Source organism: Pituophis catenifer, unplaced genomic scaffold (assembly GCF_029215685.1).
Source record: "Pituophis catenifer annectens isolate HBS135680 unplaced genomic scaffold, rPitCat1.0.hap2 SCAF_2, whole genome shotgun sequence".
In the NCBI taxonomy this organism is placed as follows: Eukaryota; Metazoa; Chordata; class Lepidosauria; order Squamata; family Colubridae; genus Pituophis; species Pituophis catenifer.
In genome coordinates, this window is record NW_027256882.1 from 277,566,465 (window position 1) to 277,593,940 (window position 27,476).

A 27,476-nucleotide genomic window follows, 5' to 3' on the forward strand; every position below is an offset into this window, starting at 1 on the left:
GGGTGTGGTAGGGGGAACACAGCCCACATCTAATCGTGAACAGATTTTTTTTAAAATGTTCCATTTGTATAATATCTAAATGCTAACAGGCCTGCAATATTTCAGAAATATTTCATTTTATGTATTTCATGTATTTCCTTAATAGACACATTCATTGTCAGGAAATAGCTATTATTTACCTTTATTTTTCTTTTTTAAATCATCTGTCTCTATCTGTCTCCTTTTCCTCTCCTTTCAGGTTATAAGGATTATCCAGAATAAAGAGGGAGTGTGAAAAGGAAGCCAAGAGCCAAAAGTCCATAAAGTTGACAGTTATGTAAACACTGAAGTACCACTCAGCTTCAAGGCCTCAAGTGCTGTACAAAGAATAAAAGAAACCATTCATTCATGGAGATGGAGGAGGAGGAGGAGGAGGAGGAGGAGGAGGAGGAGGAGGAGGAGGAGGAGGAGGGGAGGGAGGAGGAGGAGGAGGAGGAGGAGGAAGAAGAAGAAGAAGAAGAAGAAGAAGAAGAAGAAGAAGAAGAAGAAGAAGAAGAAGAAGAAGAAGAAGAAGAAGAAGAAGAAGAAGAAGAAGAAGAAGAAGAAGAAGAAGAAGTAGTAGTAGTAGTTTGGAGATCCTAGTCAAAGGACCCTGACAGACTGAGCCCTAAAAGTGATTGAATCATGCCTGAGTCAACAATTCCATCATTGGAGTCCTCAAAGTGATTTTTAAAAGATCAAGATGGCAGCCATGATTGCACAATTGAACTTTCCTCTTTTTTTAAGGGCATTGTACACAAAAAGAGGGACAAAATAGTATGGTTGTAACTAACATCTGGAATGTTTTATGCTCTCCCCAATGCAGATACCTTTGGAAAACATTAATGGGAAACAATTTCAGCATCATGTAGGACTGAACAGCTGCAACTATTGAAATTATAAATAAACCATGAAATATAAATCAATCATTTCATTCCCCCCCCCTCCGGAATCGTAGTCTTGTTTGAATCAGCTCATTAGCAAGTGCAGTATGCTATACTGAGCTTGTCGATCAGAAAGGTCGGCAGTTCGGTGGTTCAAATCCCTCATATAGGTCTCCTGCGTGAGCAGGGGGTTGGACTAGATGACCTCCAAGATCCCTTCCAACTCTGTTACTGTTATTATACACAAACAAATTAACCATTAACTGGTTCTTCCTTCACACTTCTCCCATTTTTAATATGTTAATGAACAATTACACGTTAATTGGATCTTTCTTTTCAAATTGTTCTCAGGGGCAAGGTTAATAAAGGTAACTAACTTTAGTAGAATAAATTGGCTGGAGTTCATATACTAGAGTTGTAGTGTGTTTAAAAAAAACTGAAACACAGAGTTAAAACTTCTGGAGGGCTGAGCATTTCTCACCACCTTATGTGAAATATCTCTCATATACTGCATGGCTTCTAGCTTTGCAGTAATATTTGTACATCGCCTAGAGTCTTTCTGTGAGGGAGATTGATGGTTTTAAAATTTGACAAATAAATAAATAAAATTAATCTGCTGTGCTGGCTTGAGATGTCCACCCTCAAATCTCAAAGCTTGTGTTTGTAATTTTAATTACAATCTTCAACCTGTCCTCAGCCATGGAAATCCATCAAGTGGTCATTCATTCTCTCATGGGCCATCCTAAGGTTGCTATCTATCTCCCATCCAGGGGTGGGTTCTAAAATTTTTTACTACCGGTTCTGTGGCTTATTTTGTGAGCGTGGCTTGGGGGGGGGGGGTAATGTGAATGGGTGGGCGTGGCCAACTTTTTTTTTTTTTTTACTTTTAAAAGCATTATTTCTACAACCTTAAGAGGTTGCAGGAAAACATGCTTTTAGAAGCTTCTGATGATCAGGCAAATCTGCTGGGATCCCCAGAAGCTTTTAAAGGGATTTTTTTTTCCCTACAACCTCCTCAGCTGAAGAGATTGCACGAAAACATGCTTTTAGAAGCTTCTGACGATCAGGCAAATCTTCCTGGATCGCCAGAGGCTTTTAAAACGATTTTTTTTTCCCTACAACTTCTTTGGCTGTATAGGTTGCAGAAAAAAATGTTTTCAGAAGCCTCTGAAGATCCCAGCATTTTTTCAGCCGAAGAGGTTGTAAAAAAAATGCTTTTAAAAGTAAAAAAAAAAGCCTCTGATGAGGTGGGCGGGGTAAGCGAGCGGCGACCAGGCCAGGGACCGGTTCGGGGGCGTGGCCAGCCAATGTTATTATGTTATGTTATGTTCTCCGAACTACTAAATTTTTTTACTACCGGTTCTTGCGAACCAGTGTGAACCAGGAGCAACCCACCACTGCTCCCATCCCATCTAAATTTAAAACACTATCATCCTAAGATATTTAAAATATATATTTGAATTTATCTGAGGTATTGCATAATTTGTTTTCAGAAATGATCAATTAGGTTTCCTACATTTCCTGTAGGTACTAGGAGCTTTGGAAAGTCAGAGGAGGAGGAGGAGGGGGGGGGGGCAGCTAATTCTTCATGATTTCCATATTTTTACAGTTTTTCAGCCTCCCTCAAAAGGATGATCCAGCTTTCCCAAAATAGAGGAAAAAAAGTGTCTATAAAAATCGAAGCAACATACTTTTGTATTACTGGAAGTAATTTTTTTTAGCACATCATAATGTGTGTTTTATTTGGGAAAACTGAAATCACTCTCTTGTGAGTATCTGTGTAAATAATGTTTTTTCTTATTCTCAGCTGTTTTTTTTTTCCTGCATTATACAAGTCCAGCATTTATTCCTTTAACTGGAATAATAACTGGCAAACACTGAAAATTAAGAACAAATTTAGGGAGGACCGGTTTTTAATTAGCTATAGCATGTTCAAATATGTCCAACAGCAAATTCATATTTTGTTTGTCCAATGAAAAAATATAATTTTTGTTCCCTTGTGATTCTTCTTCTGATATATTTTAAATTGATGATTTCATATTAGTCTTGACATTTCTTGGAATATTTTCTTGCAATGTTGTTTAGACTGTGACTTGTAGTACTTTAATTTTAAGCCAGCTCTTTCTCAAAAATTATGTGGACCATTTTTCAAATTGGCAATAACTTTAGAAAGAAATTATTACATCAATAGAATATAATGTGCAAATAAATGTTTTCAGCGAGCATGCTCATACCAAATCCTTACGTGACTGAGTCTATCTAAACTGCTACAGGGACTACATCAATTACAATAGCAAACAGAATTAAAAATATGTTTAGTTGTTTCAATTAATAACATGATTTTCAAAAACTTAACTAAGACTCTTTTTACAGGGGGAAAAAGTACTATGAAAGTCTGTAGGGACAGCAATTCACTGATTTTAAATAAGGATTATTGTATAGACTTGTATTTCTAATATGTATAATTAATAGAGGGAGGGAGGGAGGGAGGACAAGAGGGAGAGAGAGAGAATGTGTCATGAAGATGTTGTTGATTCTTAGGAATCATATACTGTAGATTTTCTCCAAGTTGTTCAGATTCCATCCTGTCCCTTCAAGGTTTCCTATTGCGATTGTAACGGAGTGCGTCCACCTTCTCGTTGGTCATTCTTTTTCCCTGAATGTGTCACCGCTCCAGATAATGCACCCATTGAAAGTAGAATTCCGAGTCAGGTAGATTCTTCAAAAAATAGTTTATTGGATACATCATATTAGCACAACTGGTGAAAACCAACACTGAAAGTTTCCACAGCTTTCACCAATCAAAAAGTGAACGTTTTCCCCTTCCCTCAAGTCATCGGACACATTATCCAATAGAGATGCTGGTCAGTTGCATGGTTACTTCACTCCTCCTCTCCCAGCCACCTGTTGGAATGATCTTGGATCCCACAGGAAAACTTTTTGTTATGACTGCAAAGTCCCAGTTAACTATTCCCCCTCTCCCTTTCTCCTCTTCTGCCTTATGGCAATCCTCAAGGTACAAAGATGGCCTCAACCAGGTTCGCTTCAGGGTTGACAGGATGATGATTGATGATAATGGTGGTGGATGATGATAATGATATCCTTTCAGTCATGTCCGACTCTTGGTGATTCTATGGGCCAGGTCTCTCTATATCTTCCGATCTTGCGCTACTTCTTTGAGTTGTTCTATGCTCTGACTGATGTCACTTTTAATAGACTCCAGCCACCGTATTCTTTGGCGGCCTGGTTTCCTTTTACTGCTAACTCTTCTAAACATAATTACTTTCTGCAGTGAATTCCCCCACATGATGTGGCCAAAATAAGTGAGAAACAGTTTTGTGATTCCCCCCCCCTTGGATGATAAACTTCTCAGAAGAGTTAGGTCTTCACATAATGTCTCCAAAATATAATTTTAGCCTGCCCATTTGTGCCTTGAGTGAAAACTCTTGGTTGGTGTGTTCAATGATCTATTTGTTTTTTTTCATGACTATTCATAGTATTGAATCAAAAGTTGGAATTAAGAATGCCGGGAAAAATATCAACAACCTCAGATATGCAGATGATACCACTCTAATGGCAGAAAGTGAAGAGGAATTAAAGAGCCTCTTGATGCGGGTGAGGAGGAAAGTCCAAAAGTTGGCTTGAAACTCAACATTAAGAAAACTAAGATCATGGCATCCAGCCCTCTCAATTCCTGGCAAAAAGATGAGGAAGAAATGGAGGTAGTGACAGATTTTATTTTCCTGGGCTCCAAGATCACCGCAGATGGAGACTGCAGCCAAGAAATTAAAAGATGCTTGATCCTGGGGAGGAAAGCTATGGCAAATCTAGATAGCTTACTAAAAAGCAGAGACATCACCCTGCCAACAAAAGTGCGTATAGTCAAGGCTATGGTTTTCCCAGTTGCAATGTATGGCTGTGAAAGTTGGACCATAAGAAAGGCCGAGCACTAAAGAATTGAGGCCTTTGAACTATGGTGCTGGATTTCAGTGGTGAAATCCAATTTTTTTTACTACAGGTTCTGTGGGGGTGGCTTGATGGGCGTGGTGTGGCATGGTGGGTGTGGCTTGGTGGGTGTGGCAGGGGAAGGATATTGCAAAATCCCCATTCCCACCCCACTCTGGGGCCAGCCAGAGATGGTATTTGCCAATTCTCCGAACTGCTCAAAATTTCTGCTACCTGTCCTCCAGAACCTGTCAGAACCTGCTGGATTTCACCCCTGAGAAGACTCCTGAGAGTCCCTTGGACTGCAAGGTGATCAAACCGGTCAGTCCTAGAGGAGATCAACACTGATTGCTCTTTAGAAGGCCAGATCCTGAAGAGGAAACTCAAATACTTTGGCCAACTAATGAGAAGGAAGGACTCACTGGAGAAGAGCCTAATGCTGGGAAAGATTGAGGGCAAAAAAGAAGGGAACGGCAGAGAATGAGGTGGCTGGATGGAGTCACTGAAGCAGTCGGCGTGAGCTTAAATGGACTCCAGAGGATGGTAGAGGACAGGAAGGCCTGGAGGAATGTTGTCCATAGGGTTGCAATGGGTCGGACACGACTTCGCAACTAACAACAAATTCATAGTATTCGAATAAATCTATCAGAGTCTGCTATTCGGCAGTGAGGTCTATTTGATCTATGGATAATAGTGTCAGGACATTTCGGTTAGATCCCTTCAATATCAATATCTTTCTCTATAATACACTGTATTTTAATCAGCAATCTCCATGGTTCATAATATACACAGTTTTTAAAAACTATACAACACAAAAGGTGATTATTTTTGGGTCCTAGTTTTCTGCTATAGGTTGAGATCTCATCAAAGTTTGTAGCATTTCAGTTTCTTGAAACCTCTGTTCTTTTTCACACAGTACTGAGGGCTGTAGCCAATATTTCATTGTCTTTCAACTTCACTTGAGGTTTTTTTTCTTTCTTTCTGATGTTCTGTCTTTGTTGGTGTTCTTTGATGTCTTTGACAGGCCCAAAGCAAATGTGAGTTATCTTTTGTGTGTGTGTGTATATGAATCCCTCAAGGAAACCAGAGTTGCTTGTGAAAAATAACATCAGAGCTTTCTGTCTTAACTAAAGTTTCTCTTTTACCCATTTATACAATTGATTTATCACTGGTTGAGCATTCTATAAACATCAGCATTTGCATTAGAAATGCAAAAGACCAGGTAGCTGATATTTCTTAAGCCACCATCTTGCCTGACTCTAATTATGTCTTTCATAGTTTTCTATAGGAGCTTCCCATGCCCATAAATTGGGTATACAATACGTAGCATATATATGCATACACAAACACACCTACACCCCATACACTCCACTCTGGGTGAATATGAGACTTGCAAATAAGTCTACAAAAAACATTAAGGAGGAAATTATTAGAAAGGATTCATGTATGGATGAGTCTATTTAGACAAGCACGAACTCACTGCAGAAATCTTGAGCATCAAGAAAAGGAAACAGATAATCTATACAACATCTTTCAATAAAATGGATACTCATGCAATTTTACCAAAAGAGCCTAACAACTCAATGTACTATAGCACAATTACCACTGCTGTACATCAAAAACATATCAGAAACAGCCAACAGTCTGCCACAATCACATGGTATCACCATAGCATTAAACATAACACTAAAGCCCTCCAAAATATTTTAAGTAAACCAAAAGACCCCATAGTCCAAGAAGAAAAACAGGAATCCTTTACAAGGACTATATAACATCCATTTTGTAGGACAAACAGGCAAAAGACTAGCTGAGTGCACTATGAACACCAATTAGCAGTCCGAAGACATGATGAAAACGCCTTATGCATAACACAGCGACAGACTTAACTACAGTTTCAGCTGAGAAACTGAGAGCATTCTAGACCAAAAACACTACAGAATTCCTGAAAGCCTGGCACTCAGACAAATCCATCATTGACAGGCACATAAAGATAAACAACATCTACATACCATTAAAAAGAGAAGAGACAGTCAAAAAGCTAGAAAGCGAACAGACCAAAACCCCTCCTCGCCAGCAATCAACACCCAGATAAGCAGAGGTTAACATCAAGATTAATATTAGACTAACAATCAAACAGTAAACAATACCAATCAAGGAACTACCAACTCAGACAAACATTCAAACAATAATCAACAGCCTAATCAAGGAACCATTAAGAACACTCCAGCCAACTTTGACAGGGCAGGTACTCCCTTCTAGCACTGATGTTGTTATCAAGTTTGGTAATGAAACATCAGGAAGGAAGGAAGGAAGGAAGGAAGGAAGGAAGGAAGGAAGGAAGGAAGGAAGGAAGGAAGGAAGGAAGGAAGGAATTTGCAATTCTGTGCAGAGGCTCAGAATTCTGTGGGATCAGGGGCCACTAAATTAAATCACATTTACCAAAACCAATCCTAGTACATCTCATTTGCAAGTAATCTAGAAATAGGGTTGCTAATTGCATGCATCCTGAACAGCTACTGCTAGTCAGAGGAAACCGGGGTACAAAAAAACCGACAACTCAGCAGCTGGATCGCTTAGGAATCCACAGTTATTTTTCTCCATTTTTCTGTCAGCATTAATTCCAACCCAGATTGAACCAAATACAACCGGGAGAATCCCTAGATGGCCAAGTGACTCAGCACTCTGGAAAAAGTTCAGGTCTTTTTTTGCTAAAAAAAAAAAAAAAATTAAAAATACTGTGTTTTTAAAGTATTTGAAATATTTGTTTTTGGAAATGTTATGTCTCCAAATTTCTAAGTGGGTGTTCTCTGCCCACATGTCTATGGATGAAATGTGTGCCTCTTCCAACACATACACATACACTTCCTCCCTACTGCACTCTATGAGGCAGGATTCTTGCTGGGCTGATTTATATCAGACATAGAGTGGTAGAAACACGGGAGTAGAGTCGGATATTGTTGACGAAATGCAGGTTAACACAAACGTATAGACCCTGATTCTTTCTAAATCATAGCCGCAATCCAAAATTCGTTTCAAAATGCAACAGAGGGATTTAATTCACATGCCTGCAAATAAGAATCCTTGGTTCTTCATAGTTTGCTACTATCCTTTCCTTCTTTTCACAGAAGTAACTGTGATCTATCAATGATGTGTTCAAATAAAGATACATAGAGGACTGAGGTAGATAATCAACGCTATTGAATGTAATGATAGAAGGTAAAGGTAAAGGTTCCGCTCGCACATATGTGCTAGATGTTCCCGACTCTAGGGGGCGGTGCTCATCTCTGTTTCAAAGCTGAAGAGCCAGCACTGTCCAAAGATGTCTCCGTGGTCATGTGGCTGGCCTTGGTAGTACAGTGGTCTAAGGCACCCTGTTATTAAGCTGGTTATTAAGACCAGCTGCCTGCAATTACTGCAGGTTCGAATCTCGCCAAGGCTCAAGGTTGACTCAGCCTTCCATCCTTTCTAAGGTAGGTAAATTGAGGACCCAGTTGTGGGGGCAATAAGCTGACTTTGTATAAATATACAAAAGGATGAAGGCTATTGCTGAGCACATTGTAAGCCGCCCTGAGTCTCCGGAGAAGGGCGGCATATAAATCAAATTTAAAAAAAAAAAAATGACTAAATGCCAAAGGCGCACAGAACACTGTTACCTTCCCACCAAAGGTGGTCCCTATTTTTCTACTTGCATTTTTTACATACTTTCGAATTGCTAGGTTGGCAGAAGCTGGGACAAGTAACAGGAGCTCACCTTGTTACGCAGCACTAGGGATTCGAACCGTTGAACTGCCGACCTTTTGATCGACAAGCTCAGTGTCTTAGCCACTGAGCCACCACATCCCCTTTAATAGTGAATAGTTGTGGTTAATGCTGCAACCGATCACAAGCATAGGTCATATTGCTAACTGCTGTCCTACAGGTATTGATCAACAAACATCGCTGATTTGTTTTGGGGTGTCAATAGTTTGTAGGGAATAGTTGAAGACTATTCCCTACAAATTCCCAGTGGCATTTATGTCAGCAATAATGAAATTCACTATTCACCCACTGGGAGGATTCAGTGGCTAAGACACTGAGTTTGTCGATCAGAAAGGTCAGCAGTTCGGCGGTTCGAATCCCTAGTACAGGTCTCCTGCGTGAGCAGGGGGTTGGACTAAATGATCTCCAAGGTCCCTTCCAACTCTGTTACTGTTGCTGCTTCATGGGACAGTTTCACGAGTGAGCAAGAGTTATTCAATCAATTGCATCCATTCTTAAGATTGAGGACCTGTACAAAAGGCTGTGAAGTAGCATTTAATGCCACAAAAATGTAGAGGTTGTTGGGGTTTTTTTTGTTTTTTTTTTTTTGGCCTTCCTAGTTTCTTCCTAACTGCCTGGATGACCCAACCTAGAGTTGATTTCAAGATGACTGAAATCAGCTTCCAAAACAATTTATATAGGCTGTAGATCGGATCTAAGAATGCTTTATGTCTGGGAGTAACGTGGCAAATTTTGTAAATTCACATTTGCCAACAATGTGGTTTCGTCTTTGGAAATTATGCTAGGGAAAGAGATTCTTGGAATAAAATATATGCATCTGGCAATGATCCCTGGAGCTGAGTGCACCTACTAAGAATCTGTTCACTTCTATTTACAGATCAGAAAAATGCAAAGAAGGAATTCATATTTATCCCATACATGGCATAGTCTTGCCTTCATGGTTTTAGTTAATCACCGTAATACACATGTTGAGTATCCAAAGTTCACAGGCAGAATTCTTTGGAATATTTTTATTTATAATTACACTTCTATACTGCCCTTCTCCCGAAGGAATATGAGATACTGGTAATAAACAAAGGTGTTTAATGGCCCTGAACTAAATAACTGTTGAGGATATTCCTGTGCTTATACCTGTGTTTCCCTGAAAATAAGACCAGACTTGGTCTTATTTTTTTTTGGGTCCCGAAATAAGCACTAGGGCTTGTTATTAGGGAAATACAATTTCAGGGTAATCAGCCCGGCTGGGCGCCCTGCCCCCTGGCGCACACAGAAGAGCCAGCAAGCGCACGGGGATCAACGGTATCCAGCTGCAACTGCAGCCCACGGGCGCCTTGGTTGCCGCACTCTGGGGCTGCGCAGAGTGGAAGGCATGGAGCAGAAGGCAGCTGATCCGGATACACGGCTGCTTGCACAGGTACTCAACTCACCTGTGCTGTGTGGGCTGCGGCTGCTGCCAAACACCTTCAGCCCGCATGTGCTCACCGCCTCCTATGCTGGCCATGCCCACCCTCCTTCACTAGGGCTTATTTTTGGGGTGGGGCTTATATTAGGCACAAGCATAAAAAACAGGCTGGGGCTTATTTTCCCGGTAGGTCATCTTTTCAGGGAAACACGGTACTTGTGGGGGGGAGGGAAACTGGTCTGCTGCAGTAATGTTTAGTCTCTTCTGCTTATTATTCACTAGAAACTGGTTCCTAATATTTCTATTCAAGCATATATATACATACATACATACATACATACATACATACATACATACACCTTGTTTCCCTGAAAATAAGACATCCCCTGATAATAAGCCCAATCGGCCTTTGGAAAGCATGCCCTAAAGTAAACCTCCCCCCGAAAATAAGCCCTCCCCCAAAATATTTAAATGCAGAGTTGGAAATCAGGTAAGACAGCAAGAGGAGCCCCATCTTGCTCCACGAGCCCCAAAATAATAAGACCTCCCCGAAAATAAGGCCAAGCATGGAAACATGATATATGTATATGTATATGTATATGTATATTATATGTATATTATATATGTATGTGTGTGTGTGTGTGTATGTGTGTGTGTGTGTGTATATATATATATATATATATATATATATATATATATATATATATGCATATTCTTTCTAGCCTATGAAAAAAGAAAAAAGATATATATATATATATATATATATATATATATATATATATATATATATATATATATATTTCTGAGGTTTTCGCGGGTATTTGTATGTAGGTCTTTGGTTATTCGGGTTTTCTCCCACGTAAAATTGGAAGTGTCTTGGCGACGTTTCGACGAAGTCTCATTCGTTATCTTCAGGCTGGTGTTTTTGGCTTCGTGCTTCTTTTTTGCTCCTAGAAGCATGAAGCCGAAAACACCAGCCTGAAGATGACGAATGAGACTTCGTCGAAACATCGCCAAGACACTTCCAATTTTACGCGGGAGAAAACCCGAATAACCAAAGACCTACATATATATATATGCATTTCAATTCTTGAAATTAATTATGCCTCATTATACAAGAAGACCTAGAAATTTTTCCCCCCTATATTCAGAAGACTCCATGTGAGGGAGCGTCCAAAAAATACAAAATAGCAGGTGCTTGAAGCTAGTCATGGCTATCATCTTGCGATTTTTCATCCCTCTACAGATGCCTTGGCAACTAATGGAAGCATTTAGATGACTAATTGACTAATGACTTTCCCATATTTACACTTCATTTTTGCCTATTGTATAAATTCTCTTGTTTTGAATATTCTTATACGTGTGGCCTCCCTAAGGCATTGGGAGTTGGGCAACATATAAATACATAACAACATATATATGAACGATAACATATAATAACAAGGCACCATCTCAATACATCTGTCATTGACAAAACTATCAGTCAATTGCAAAACACAGCTTTATTTGGAACAGCTTACATCCTGCAACAAAAATGTTAACATCACCATCAAACAACAACATCTGCCTATCTGCCTTGGGAAGGATTAAAATGCCGAACCCAGTCTAAACATCTGTCTGATTATGTGATGAATTATAATATTGCATTACATTTAGTAACTCAATCACCTCTGCAGTTATGGTCCTTATTTGAGGGATCAGCTCATGCCATTGGGACTGCCTGTCCTTCTTGTGTTGCTCCTGCTCTCTGGAACATCTTGCCCCTCCCATGTGAGGTTGGGCCCCAACCTTCCTATCCTTTCCTAAGGCCTAAAAACCTGGCTCTGCCAGTTGGTCTAAGGCCCCAGTGAGAAAACAGCACAGTGGAGGTGGTTGATCAATGATAGTTCTGTTGTTAAGTTAAGTTATGGATGGAGGAAATGATACAACAACGTATAGATTTAAAACCAGAGCTATTCCTATCGGGTATCTTACCAGAGAAAACTACTAAAGATAATATATATTTGATTATAGATGTAATAACAGCAGCAAGGATTGTTTATGCACAAAAGTGGAAAGCAGAAAATATACCTTCGGAGGGAGAAGTAATTAAAAAATCTTAGATTGTGCAGAAATGAATAGGTTAACTATGGTGATAAAGGAAAGAGAAGATACAGAATATTTTAAGATATGGAATAAATTTTACTATTAGTTAGAAAAGAGATACAAATAAGTTTTTAAAAGAGATTGAAAAAAATTTGGCTGTAATTAGAATAATATATTAGTGAAAAATCTTTGTAATGAATTTGGTGAGATTGAAGACAGAAGATGAGAGAAGAAACTTTTGAAGATAACACCAAAATGTCACATGGAAGAAATGAATGATGTACTAAATGTTTGTTTGTCTTAAAAAAAAAATTAGATCCCACCTCCCTCCACCCCGCCCCTATTTTCCCCACCTGTCATTAGATGTCTATGGAGATTCTCAGTCAATGGTGGTATACAGCCAGTTCTATCTGGTTCAGATGAACTGGTAGCGGTGGCTGCGGGAGGCTCCTCCTACCTGCCCGGATGTCATCACATCGAAAGGTGCGCACTCACATTTGCAAACCGGTAGCGAAGGTAAGTGAATACCACCCCTGTTCTCAGACATCCAGGTCATGGTTGTCCCAAAGGTGCTTTTTCAAGAGGCAACTGGACTCCAGAGCTGAAGAAGCTTCTTGGATGAGAAGCAAAACGTCTTCAAAGAAAAACCAGACAGTCCAGTGGCCTTTTAAAAAAGCACCTTTGGGACACCTGTCTTTAGATTTTATTGTTTGGTTTTAATTATGTTTTAATGTACAGCTATAAACACATTTTTATGACCGTAAGCTGCTCAGAGTTAAGATGGGTGGCCAATAAATTTTATAAATAAATAATAATATCTCTGCATTAGTCATGGAAAGAGGAAGTTATGATAATAATGGTATGCATAAGCTGATCTAGAACCAAATCTTGGAGAGGATTAGGGGAGATATGGTCCCAAACAGGTTGAGACAGTAGACAGGGAACTAATGTACTGGAGCAATTTTAGTAATGAGTAGGTTGAACTTTGCTGAAACCCCAGCTCTCCGTGCCAATGGCCATAACACTGAATACTTGACAAGAGAGAACTCAAGTGTTCTACATTCAAAGATACAATTTACCACACAAGTTCAGCCTTCAAAACCAACCACTACATGTTCAACCTTCAAAACCAACTTCATTTCGAGGCCAAGACCTACCGTGTTTTCTGTACTGATTTATACTGTGGCCAAAACAGATGAAAAGATCTATATTTTCATACTAATAATATAATATATTTTCCAATACTCCACTTTCTTTTCTTTCTAAATATGTTATGGATAGGATAGGATAGAATAGAATAGAATAGAATAGAATAGAATAGAATAGAATAGAATAGAATAGAATAGAATAGAATAGAATAGAATAGAATAGAATAGAATAGAATAGAATAGAATAGAATAGAATAGAATTCTTTATTGGCCAAGTGTGATTGGACACACAAGGAATTTGTCAGTGTACATAAGGAGAATAAAATGCATTCATCAAGAATAAAAAGATACAACTCTTAGTGAGAGTCAAGGTTACTAATAAGCTATCAAATTGTACTAGGAAACAAATAAAAACAATATAATTGAAAGATGCAAGCAACATGGTTATAGTAATAAGTGGGAAGAGGTAGATACTAGTAAGGAAGAGAAGAATAATAGTAATACAGTCTTAGTAAATTATTTGACAGTGTTGTGGGAATTAGTTGTTAAGCAGAGTGATTGCATTCGGGGGAAACTGTCCTTGTGTCTAGTTGTTCTGGTGTGCAGTGCCCTATAGTGTCGTTTTGAGAGTAGAAGTTGAAACCATTTATGTCCAGGATGTGAGAGATGTTTTGAGGGTTGTTACATTTTACTATTTAGAAATGTCTTCAACAAAATGAAGGATTAAAGAGATTAACAATAATCCTAGGAACTGCCTGTGTCACATCAAGCTATACCAATAACAAGGCATCAGGTTACCAACTTTTGACTCTTTATCCTTAATTGTTGTTGTTGTTTTGTGAGGAAAATGATGGAAAGCACAACACAGTTTAGTAAACAGGAAAATTTTCCAAGCAAACCTACTGATGCTAGCAGAACTTTCCCAAAAATCTGAGCTGAGGTCCAGATCAGACGTAAGCATATTCTGCTATCTCCTACAACAATATATGCTTTTATTTAACAGAATAACAGAGTTGGAAGGAACTTTGGAAGTCTTCTAGACTAATGTCCTGCTCAAGCAGGAAACCCTATACCAATTCAGACAAATGGTTGTCCGTTTTTTTCTTAAAAATCTCCAGTCTTGGAGCACCCACAACTTCAGAAGGCAAGTCGTTCCACTGATTAATTGTTCTAATTGTCAGAAAAAGGGTTGCCAGGTGTCCACTATTTGAGCGGACAGCCCACTTTTTTCACATTATGTTCACTATTTTTTTTCAAAAAATAGTGGACATTTTTTTTATTCAAAAGCTTTATGATGAAATGGTACATAATCTAAAGCTGTACAGTCTAAGAGAATAAGGATAGGAGAATCGCGTCTTGTCTTTTTTTTCATAAGTTAGAATTAGACAAAGATCGAACGCTCATTGCAATAATCATATTTTACACAGCGCAAAAAATGCATTAAAGCAGTTATCTTTTGATGTTGAAAATGTAGTGCTGAAGGTTTTTGCCGAATTTTCGAATTCTGCGAAGAAACGAGAAGAGTTGAAATCATTTTTTGAGTTTTGCGAGTCAGAATTCCATGAAGTTTTGCGCCATGTTCCAACACATTGGTTAAGTTTGTTTAAAGCGGTCGAAAGACTTCTTTTAAACTGGATACCTCTAAAATCGTATTTTATTTCTCTTGGACCTGATGAGTGCCATAAGGTTATCTGGAACCTTATTTCGGATCAGGAAAATGAACTCGCAAATGACGATGAACCAACAATTTCAGAATTGAATTTATATTTCACGCACTTCTTCATGTCAATAATGCAAGACACCCTACTGAAGCTGGAAAGAAAGAAAATTCTTGCATGTGATCTTCACATTATCATGTGTAAGCTGCGTGATTCTTTGCAAAAAAAAGATACGATGAGCAGTTTTTTGGAATGAAAGTTTTATTTGCCTTATGTAAAAAACATTTGCCTGAGAATGCCATGCAAAAGTTCAAGAAAGAAGCCATCAACGTGTATCAAAGAGCCATTGCGTACCTAGAAAAGTGGTATAATTTCACCGATTCAGTATATGAGACCCTAAGTTGTTTCAATCTAATTGATCGCAATAATCCTCCAACTTTAGAAGAAATGATGAACATCTGGTTATTATCACCATGGCGAGAAGAACTTCCACCCAACACTCTCTTCGATGAAATTTCTGCCTTAGAAGAAGTTTATGTTCATCTGCAGGGCGATTCATCCCTTGATAAGTGGACGTACCTTTTCAAGAAAGAGCCAGCTCCGAGTTTACTGAAACTGTTCCAGTATTGTGCATCAATTCCGGTATCAAATGCAAACATTGAACGAATTTTCAGCGTCATGGGAAATTTGTGGACTGACGAACGTAACCGACTGCTTGTATCAGTTCGAAGTGAACTTTGTATATTTTTTAATATTTCTCAACGTTGTACTGAAATTAAAGAATTATTCCTTAAACACAAGGAATTGATCAAAGCTGCGCAGTCAAATAAAAAATACACATGACAGCAAAGTAAAATGTAATTTAATATTTTACATATTATTATAATATATTTGATGTTTTGAATTTTAAGTAAAGTTTTGAAGTGATTATTTTAATATGTGTTAAAATGTTTGTAAGAAAATATATAATTTAATTGTAAAAAAATTTTTTATTTTTTTACTACTTAACACACACACACACACACACACACCCCGCTTGTCCGCTATTTTTTGGAAGCAGACCTGGCAACCCTACAGAAAATTTCTCCTTAGTTCTAGGCTGGGTCTCCCCTTGATTAATTTCCATCCATTCTTCTTGTCCTGCCTTCAGGTGCTTTAGAGCAGGGGTCTCCAACCTTGGCAACTTTAAGACTTGTGGACTTCAACTCCCGGAATTCCTCAGATACAAGGTTATCTATGTACACTTGCTGCAACAGTTGTAAGCATCAAAAATGGTCATGTCACTTTTTTCAGTGATGACGTAACTTCAAATGGTCACTAAACGAACTGTTGGAAGTTAAGGACTACCTGTACTTACATGTTGTAATCTAGGGGACATCAGAATGGTTTGAAAATCAAAAAGAAACATCCCATGGCCTATAAAAAATACTGCATGGCCAGCTATCTGATCACGATTGTAGTTGCTGGGCCAGAAGCTGTTTAAAATGAAAGAATTTGTCAAAATATGAAGAGCAGATTTAGAAAAGCAATGAGACAGCAATGTGCCATTCTCTTGTTCTTTTGAGAATGTGCCTTGGAAGATGCTCTCCAATAAGTTCAGTTTCCTGCTACTCACATCTTTTATACTAAATCAAGTTTAGAATCATTTAATGTCATCTAATGAGCACTTCTTACATTGTGCAAATGTAGTCAGGAATCCAGTGCCTAAACTGTTTTCCAAAAACAAGTAAAATTAAGTTAGTCAGTTGTTCAGAGGCCAAACCTCTCATAAAAGAGCCAGACTTACAAACAGGTGGAGTTCCTTTGTTTCTATTTAATTTTAAAATTCCTCTGTCTAAATTTTGCAAAGATTCCAAGAAGAAACCATTCAAAACAAAAACATCCCAAGATCATAAGAGAAGAAAACAAACAGCTACGAATGGTTTCATTCTGTCCATTGCATATTTTCTTTGATATTCATCCCTTTTAGTAAATCCAGATGATGTGTGTTCTTTACAGCTAAACTTCAAACGGAAAATACTTTCAGGCATCTTTGCTGTCTATTTATCTATCTAGATCATAGCATAGCAATGCTGGCTGGAGAATTCTGGGAGTTGAAGTCCACAAGTCTTAAAGCTGCCAAGTTTGAAGACCCCTGATCTAGATTCGTCTTTTTTCACTTTCATTTTATTTATTTATTAATGTAGAAAGAGTGCCACTAAGAACAACTGGCTCGGTCATTCTTATACCATTTGTCATGCAACTTTTTCAAACCCTATTTCTTGTGTCTTGCAAACATTGCAAAACAATACAAAATTAACAACTGTCTAAAATAAACCCTTTGCATAATTGGCAATGGTTGCATAATATAACTGCCATAGGACAAATGTAGTAACACAATGATGCTTCCCCCCCCCCCCATTTAAGCCATCTATTTATTTATTTTAACAAACACAATTAAAAAAACAATATTTAATCATACAGATTTTTTTGATTAAAACATAAATGCAAAGTAAGACAAAAAGAAGAGGAAAAAACATATTTATCCATAGTTGCTGGTTTACTAATGAATTCATTACTATAATATGAATATTCACTAAAATATAATATCTTAGTTATCGGGCCCTTTGCTGTAGGATTTCCATGCACGATCACTATATTTTAGTAAAAGGATTATTTGTGCCGAAGATCCTTTCCCCCAAAGATATGTTTATCTTCCTTTCCAATTTGGAGTGACGATAGCAGTGACGTGGATCAGGGCTTCAGTGCTGGAGAGCAGCTGTTAGCAAGACAAGCGAAATCTTTGCATGTTGATTCAAAAGTCCTGCAGCCCACACTCATTTCCTCAGTGACGGCAAAGCTGCATGGAGACATCACTTTAAGAGAAAAAAGAAAGAAAAACAAACATAAAGGCCAGATAAGGATGTGACATTTGTATGCTTGATGCTGTTTGATGCACTACTATTAATCTTTTCATCGTTCCCACCACCCATCTCCTTTCACTTATGACTGTATGACTGTAATTTTGTTGCTTATATCCTTACGATTTATATTGATATTGTTTTCTGATTGCTTATTTGTACCCTATGACTATCATTAAGTGTTGTACCTTATGGTTCTTGATGAACGTATCTGTTCTGCCCCAGCTCCGGATTCCCAAGGATTGTGACACACACCAACGGTCCTTATCAAAGGTATAACATACCAAGAATAAACAAAGTCCGGCAAAGGTTGGCAACCAGCCCAGAAAACAAGATACGATAAGACACTCACTCTCCAAAATGCTCTGTAATAATTACACATTGTTTCCAGCAAGAAATTACTAACTACATGCAACTTAAATAGGCTAAGGGAGTGGCCAATTATACTCAAATCTTACTCTCGAGGAGACCTCCTTCTCCTGAGTAGCCACTCCTGCTTTTTGGTAGCCCTGCGTGCTCAAGCATTGAGGAGAGGCTCCTCCACTTGAAGGAGCCTCTGGAGGTTCTGAAGGCCCTGGCTGAGTCTCTGCCTCTGGCACCATATCCTCTTCAGCCTCCTCGCTGTCCAACGTGAGCGCCGGCTGCGCAGGCTGCTGGCATGACACCACACCAGCCTCCTCGTCGTCGGGATCAGCCATGATCCGTGCAGGCCGCTGGCGGGCCACAACAGTATCTTTTCTTTTATGTATACTGAGAGCGTATGCATCAAGACAAATTCCCTGTGTGTCCAATCACATTTGGCCAATAAAAAAATCTATTCTGTTCTGTTCTGTTCTGTTCTGTACTGTTCTGTACTGTTCTGTTCTGTTCTGTTCTATTCTATTCTATTCTATTCTATTCTATTCTATTCTATTCTATTCTATTCTATTCTATTCTATTCTGTCAACCCGAAAGGAAGAAAATGATATTTTTTTTAATCTCTCTTGCTACCACCATTAGAACAGGAGAAGAACAACAAAAAATATCTCGCACCAGAATAGCTTTACTGAGAGAAATGGTGAAAACCTTCTATCAACTTACAACCACCATTGGGACCAGAATTTTGGTTGCTAAGCAAGGCAGTTGTTAAGTGAGTCACATCCAATTTTATAACCTTTTGGCCATGGTTGTTAAACAAATCACTGTAGCCCTTAAGTAAATCACACAGTCACTAAGCAAATCCGGGTTCCCTCATTGACTCTGCTTGTTGGAAGCTTGCTAGAAATGGTGATCACGTGACCCCAGGATTATGCAAATGTTGCAAATAAATGCCAGTTGCCAAGCACCCAAATTTTCATCTGGTGACTACAGGGATTTTTGTGATGGTTGTTGTTAAGTGTGAAAACTGGTCATAAGTCACTTTTTTCAGTGTTGTGACAACCTCAAACAGTTGCTGAACAAATAGTTATAAGTCTAGGACTAATTGAACACAATTCTGCCCACATTTAAACAGTTTTATTCCTGATAAGCCTGAAGAATTTGTATGCAGGATTGCAGCACCAAGACAGACCATGAATAAAACTGGCTCAATATATTAATTACATGCATTCCAGTGGTGAACTGTAAAATTTGTTACTACCGGTTCTGTGGGCGTGGCTTGGTGGTGGTGGTGGTAATGTGACTGGGTGGGCGTGGCCAATGTTGTTGTTGTTGTTTTTTACTTTTAAAAGCATTTTTTCTACAACCTCTTCGGCCGCAGAGGTTGTAGAAAAAATGGTTTTAAAAGGCTCTTACAATCCCAGCTGAGTTGCCTAACCGTAGGAGGTTTTTGTTTTCTTTTAAAAGCAATTTTTTTTTTTGCTTTTAAAAGAAAAAAAAGCCTCTGACGATCAGGCAACTCAGCTGGGATCGTCAGAGGCTTTTAAAAGCATTTTTTTTTTCTACAACCTCTTTCGGCCGAAGAAAAATGCTTTAAAAGTAAAAAAAAAAAAAAAAGCCTCTGATTATTGGATGGCTCACTGGGCATGGGGGTGGGGGGCAGGAATTTTTGCTACCGGTTCTCTGAACTACCTGCCGCCATCACTACTGGATCAGGCTATCCGGTCCAAACCGGAAGCATTTCACCCCTGATGAATTCCATCCTTTTTAATTCAAAGCTTGACTATTCAGATTTTGCAAAAATTTTCAAAAATTTTAATTGTGATGCAAGCCTTAGAACGTACACATGTATCTTACAGGGGGACAAATTCCAAAAAGCAGGAGTTTGGTTATGACATCACCATGGACATTTCCTCATTTTTTTTTCATCACTGTAGTTTGTCCTAGACATCTATAATAGTAATGTTAACCTCACAAAAATTAAACCACCCGATACTGTACACCTTATGTTTCAACGAATAATAATGGAGAAACATGGAGATTGAGAATTGCCTACATAATTCTGGAATCATACAGAATTTAGTCAGTTTGTACCATCAAGTTGCCCAAAGTTTGCTCATAATCTATAATAAAGTCTTCCTCAAGTGAGGATTGACTCTAGATGACTACATGGGCACATCCATGTTGTTCTCTTGGCAACAAATGAGTTTGACATTGTCTATTTCCAGGATGTTCTTTTACCTATCCAGAGTAGACAACAATCCTGCTATAGAGGATAGAGGAGAATATTTCTAGTTTAGAGTTGAACTGTGGGATCCTTAATGCTCTCTGAGCTTGGTTGTTTTCTTGCAGACATTTTATTACCAACCTAGATTACATCATCAGTACTCTGATGCAGTGCACTGATCAAGTTACCTAGTTTGGTGATGAAATGTCTGTAAGAAAACAACCAACCTCAGAGAGCACCAAGGACCTCACATTCCTGGCATATTCTAGTTGTCTCCCACCTTAATATTTACCGGGTATAATCCAGTTTAAATTTTTCAAGACTAATCCAGTTCAACTTGATGCTGTCACCTCTTCATGCATGCATGCATGCCTTTGAGTCCATCTTGACTCCTGGTGTCTACCTAGACCAATTTTTGTCAACCTTGGCTATATATATATATATATTTAATTTGATTTATATGCCGCCCTTCTCCGGAGACTCAGGGCGGCTTACAATGCGTTAAGCAATAGCCTTCATACTTTTGTATATTTTATACAAAGTCAGCTTATTGCCCCCACAAACTGGGTCCTCATTTCACCTACCTTAAAAAGGATGGAAGGCTGAGTCAACCTTGAGCCTTGGAGAGATTCGAACCAGCAGTAATTGCAGGCAGCTGTGTTAATAACAGGGTGCTTTACCATCAAGGCTCTATTTGGACTATTTGGACTTCAGCTCCCAGAATTCCTCAGCCAGCATGTCTGAGGGAGTTGAAGTCCAGATATCTTGAAGTTACCAAGGTTGACAACTAGCCTGCACAAAACCCGGCAATTTTTTCTGACAACATTTATGGAAATGGCTTGCCGGTGTCCCCTACCTGTGGCTAAGAGAGAAGGTCTAGTCCTGTGATGGCGAACCTATGGAATGCGTGCCACAGCTGGCACACAGAACCCTCTCTGTGGGCACGCGAGCCGTCGCCCAGCTCACCTCCACCGCGAATACGCGCATGCACCTCCCGCCGGCCAGTTGATTTTTGGGATGGGGCACATGCGGGAGATGCGTGAGCATGTATGGGGTCATGCACATGCACGGGGAGCGTGGGGATGGCGCACTCTCCCACAGCCCATTTTTGGGCCTAGAAGGCGGCAGGGAGGCCTACTAGGCCCAAAACGGGGGGCAAGTGAGCATGGGGGGGCCGTGTGTACATGCGCAGGCATGTGGGAGGGTTGTGCTCACATGCGCGGGGGGTACACATTGCATTATGTGTGTCGGCACATGCACATGCTTTTGGCACACAAAGAGAAAAAGGTTAGCCATTACTGGTCTAGTCCAAAGTCACTAACTGGTTTCATACCTGAGAAAGGACTAATATTCACAGTCTTCCAGTTGCTAGCCCAGTGCCTCAGCCATTGTGCCAAATTAGCTCCAGTGTTGCCAATTCCATAATCTGCAATGTCCTTTCTTAAAAGCAGGGTTAGCCTAACATTAGTTATAATTCTAAAGAAGCACATTGAAACTCCTGTCCCACTATGCAAAAAATAATCAAACTACCTCCAGTTCTCTTTGAACATCTACTAAAACATAAAGGTGGAGGCGGAAGAGCCAAAAAGGAAAAACATTCTTTCCTATAAACACGAAGCTTTATAATACCAATCGCTTTCTGTTCTGAAATTAAACTGCAGCCCACATTTCAAATATTATGTTTTCAAATGGTCTGTAGTAATAAATCCTCCACAGTTTTTGAGGCACATACAGAAGGTAAAACACAAATAGGACTGGACTGTTTGTTTTTATTTGAACAAAACAATAATCCAACCTGAAAAATAAGAGAATTTGACTTGTAGAGTTCAAAAAATAGCTAACATTTTTTTAAAGGACTGAATGTACCTTTGTTTGTGGTAACACTGTCATGCTTCCAGATGGAGAGACCCTAATGCAGGGATAGGCAGCTATGACCCCTTTTACAACCTGAGGACTTAAACTTCCAGAATTCTCGAACTTGCCATGACAGCTATTTCATTCCCCGTCCCACTTCCAAAGGTGGTACAATTCAGAGCTATCTTTCCAAAAAGACTCACAAAATAGTTTATTCCCAATAAGACATTCTAATGGACTTAACTAGGCGGCCTTGGATCATTCATTTAGGACAAAGGAGAATTTTGGAAAGTTTGGCTGATACGATCCCTAGCTTGATGTGTCCTTCCCATTGGACTCTGGAAGACTGTGAGACTATACCATCAGCATAATTACACCACTTCACTCCAAAGCTCTGGATGTACTCCATGAATGTGAATGAGCAGAGGATACAAGATGAACACCTGGGACATAACAGGTCAATGGCAGGGGTGAAATGCTCCCGGTTTGGACCGGATCACGTGATCTGGATGTGATGGAGGCGGGTGGTTCGGAGAATCGGTAGCAAAAATCCCTGCCCCCCCCCCCTTGCCCAGCTGAGCCGCACAATCATCGGAGGCTCTTTTTTTTTAATTTTTAAAAGCATTTTTTCTACAACCTTTTCGGCTGCAAAAATGCTTTTAAAAGAAAAAAAAAACCCTCTGATGATGGCGCGGCTCAGCTGGGATCGTCAAAGGCTTTTAAAAGCATTTTTTCTACAACCTCTTCAGAGGTTGCTTTTAAAAGCCTCTGGTGATGCCAGCTGAATTGCCTGATCGGCAGAGGCTTTTTTTCTTTTAAATGCCTCTGACGATCCAAGCTGAGTTGCCTGATCGGCAGAGGCTTTTAAAAGAAAAAAAGCCTCTGCCGATCGGGCAACTCAGCTGGGATCGTCAGAGCCTTTTGAAAGCATTTTTTTACAACCTCTTCGCCGAAGAGGTTGTAGAAAAAATGGTTTTAAAAGTAAAACACAAAAATTGGCTACGCCCACCCAGTCATATTACTCCCCCCACCAAGCCACGCCCACAGAACCAGTAGTAACAAATTTTAGATTTCACCACTGGTCAATGGTCTAGGTATCCAATGGTACTGCCCTAGCACGCAGAGGGGTCTGGAAGGGGACCCAAATGGCAAGTGTAAGCATTGTTTGAAGCCTCATCCCTTTCTATGCATGCCAATAATGAATGCATATTCAAACAGGCAGGGCTCCGATCGGCTGCTGCACCACCATTTTGGCTTCCTTGGTTCTTCTATTGTGGGCATATCTGTAGGAGATGAGCAGCTGAGCTGGAAGGTGGAGTTAAACATGTCATCAGTTGGAGTCATTGCATTGCCACGAGAGACCCAAGTCCAGCCCCCTGTGAATTATGTTGACCCTTATCTAGCAATAAATTAGCTTTGACCACTAGTTAACCAGAATCTTGTGTATAGGTAGCAAGAGTAAACTCCTCTGTGTTTTGAACTCAGTGAATGCTCCTGGTTATTTGCATCTGACAATATCTGCTAAGATTGCCTTCTGGACTCAATGGCTATACAATGACTATACAATTACTGGAAATCAATGAAGGACTAAATGTGGGCCAAAAAGTTTTAGCTTAATCAGACAAGATAGAGATATTATTGAGTACTGATCCAGGATTTAGAGAGATTCCAGCCCATTCTGGATGGTTTGAACTTCTGCTTGAAGATGGGGTCTACTGGGTTCAGTATTCTCATTAGATAGTGTGTCCTTCTTACCTGCCCACTGACCATCATGATCTTTATAATCTCAGCTTTCATTACCTATTTCCCGAGAAGAGGACAGTCTTCCAAATAGCCCTGGGATGTAGCTACGTGGCACATTTTGTCTTCTAAAAAATAACTGCAATGTCCTGTTCATGATTCTAACCCTCTGAAAGTTTTGATACTATCAACAAAGATCTTTCTTTAGACTATCTGACATCTCTGGGCCTTGAAGACACTGATTAATCCTTACTAACACATTGAGTCCAGAAGGCAGTCCTAGCAGATATTGTCAGAGGCAAATAACCAGGAGCATTCATTGAGTTCCAAACACACTTGCTACCTATACACAAGATTCTGGTTAACTAGCTGGAATCTCTCTAAATCCTGGATCAGTACTCAATAATATCTCTATCTTGTCTGATTAAGCTAAAACTTTTTGACCCACATTTAGTCCTTCATTGATTTCCAGTAATTGTATAGTCATTGTATAGCCATTGAGTCCAGAAGGCAATCTTAGCAGATATTGTCAGATGCAAATAACCAGGAGCATTCACTGAGTTCAAAACACAGAGGAGTTTACTCTTGCTACCTATACACAAGATTCTGGTCAACTAGTGGTCAAAGCTAATTTATTGCTAGATAAGGGTCAACATAATTCACAGGGGGCTGGACTTGGGTCTCTTGTGGCAATGCAATGACTCCAAACTGATGACATGTTTAACTCCACCTTCTAGCCCAGCCTGATCATCTCCTACAGATATGCCCACAATAGAAGAACCAAGGAAGCCAAAATGGTGGTGCAGCAGCCGATCGGAGCCCTGCCTGTTTGAATATGCATTCATCATTGGCATGCATAGAAAGGGATGAGGCTTCAAACAATGCTTACACTTGCCATTTGGGTCCCCTTCCAGATCCCTCTGCGTGCTACGGCAGTACCATTGGATACCTAGACCATTGACCTGTTATGTCCCAGGTGTTCATCTTGTATCCCCTGCTCATTCACATTCATGGAGACCATCCAGAGCTTTGGAGTGAGGTGCCGTAATTATGCTGATGGTACCCAACTCTCCTACTCCTTACTCCATGAAAGCAAGGTTTGGCTGAATATTGTCTAAAGTCAATAATGGACTGGATCAGTGGTGGGTTCCTCCCGGTTCGGTCCGGTTCTCCCGAGCCGGTAGCGGTGACAATATGACATCACTGAACTGGTTCTGCCCCCCACACACACCCCATCCCCCACGTTATTCTTACCTTTTATTTGGCCCCACCCTCAATCTATTGCTGCCTCCTGAGTCCCAGCTGATGGCTAGAGGGAAAAAAACTGTTTAAACTCTTGCCGCTGGGCTTCAAAGTGCCGCTCTACAGCTAATCAGTGTTAAAAGAAAACAAATGAGTAGACCGGTGCCTGCAAAAATACATGAGTAGATCAGTGCCTGCAAAAATAAATGGGTAGATCGGTATAGCTCTGCAAGCAGTTAAAAGCCTGGTAGACCAGTACCTCTGCTAAATCCTAAATAATTGTCACATGACCATCAAGCCACGCCCACAAAATAAGCCACGTCCACAGAACCAGTAGTAACAAAATGTAGAACCCATCCCTGGACTGGATGAGAGAAAAACAAGCAGAAATGAAATTGAGACAAGTCAGGGAACCTACTGGTAAATAGGAAATTTCACCCAGAAGTGATGATTCAACTTATTTTGAGCAGGGTTGTCTATACAGATTCTATACAGGATTTGAGCAGGGTTGCATTCTCTCTGAAAGAACAAGTCCACAATATGGAAATGTTCCTTCTTTGTGCATTATACATTGTTCATCTCTGTGTGTGTGTTGCTCTCGAGTAAGTAAAAAAAACTTAGAGCCAGAAGTCCAAGAAAGCTGTTCTCCATACTAGAGAAACAACTGTGCAACTTCTCTGTGTTCATGGAAGGAGATCAATGATCAATGGGCCTTTTGTAGCTTGAAGCCCGACAACCTGAAATTAATTTCTTCATTGGGAAACTGTCTTGATATTTAAATCCTTTTGGCTTGTATTCCCAGTCTTGGTTGCAAAGGACATTCCATTCCTCTTCAGCCTGCCCGCCCCCAGCCCCAATGCGATGTAATGATATTACCGGCATAATATCCATATAAGACTCGTGGGCAAGTTCCATCTCACTGTGCTGCATATTATTGTTTGTGTATCCGAATCCAACCACTTTTTATGCAACATATCCAGTGCTTAGATTTATGCTGACATATAGGAGAGTTTGAAGGAATGCTTTATAGTTTGCGAGATTGGCTGAAGCTAAGGCAAGCACCAGCGAGATCCAAAGTCAAGGTTAAAGAATGGGGCAATGTGGCTCATCGATTGACAATTACAGCTGTGCTTTGGACACACTGAAAGATGTGAGCAGGATGCCATCACCCCAGTAAGCTTGTACCGGTAGTCCATGACTTACAACAGTTCATTTAGTGACCATTCAAAGTTAAAACGGCACTGGAAAAAGTGACTTGTGACACTTTTCCACACTTATGATCAATTGCAGCATTCCCAGAGTCACATGATCAAAATTCAGACATTTAGCTGGCTAGTTTATATTATTATATTATATTATATTATATTATATTATATTATATTATATTATATTATATTATATTATATTATATTATATTATATTATATTATATTATATTATATTATATTAATTATTATATTTACTATAAGTAAAAAGTTGAGGGTAGATGTTAATGCCTTATTTTACTGCACCAAAGGAGTCAGAAGTCAATGCTTTTTTCCCCCCTTGCTTTTCCCCTACTATCCATTTTTCTTTTTCCCTCCCTAATATTTACTTTTGTATTCTCTTTGTATCATATTACAAATTAATGTCATATTACAAATTAATAAAAAAACTATACTAAAAAAAATCCAGACATTTAGCAACTGACTGATATTTATGATGATTTCAGTGTCCTGGGGCCAAGTGTTCACCTTTTGCAACTTTCTGACAAAGTCAGATTCACTTAACAAAGGTGTTACTAACTTAGTTACTTAAGGCTGGTTTGTATGAACAAGTAACCTAGCCCACAACTCCAGAAATGTAATCAACAAGTTCTCTTCTCTTCAGAAATAATGCTTTTAACAGGAAATGCATTAATAGCAATAGCACCTAGACTTATATACCACTTCATAGTGCTTTACAGTCCACTCTAAGTGGTTTACAGAGTCAGCATATTGCCCTCAACAATCTGGTTCCACATTTTACCGAGGATGGAAGGCTGAGTCAACCTTGAGCCTGGTGAGATTCGATCTGCCAAACTGCTGGCAGTCGGTGATCAGCAGAAGTAGCCTGCAGTACTGCACTCTAACCATTGCACCACCGCGGCTCATCAATGAAAGTGATAAAGCAACTAACGGAAAAAAATGCGGACTCCATCTAAATCAACATCTTTTAACGACCCCATAATCCCTTGTGAGGTGGAGTCTGGGCAACTGAATAGAGCTGAGTGTTTACTG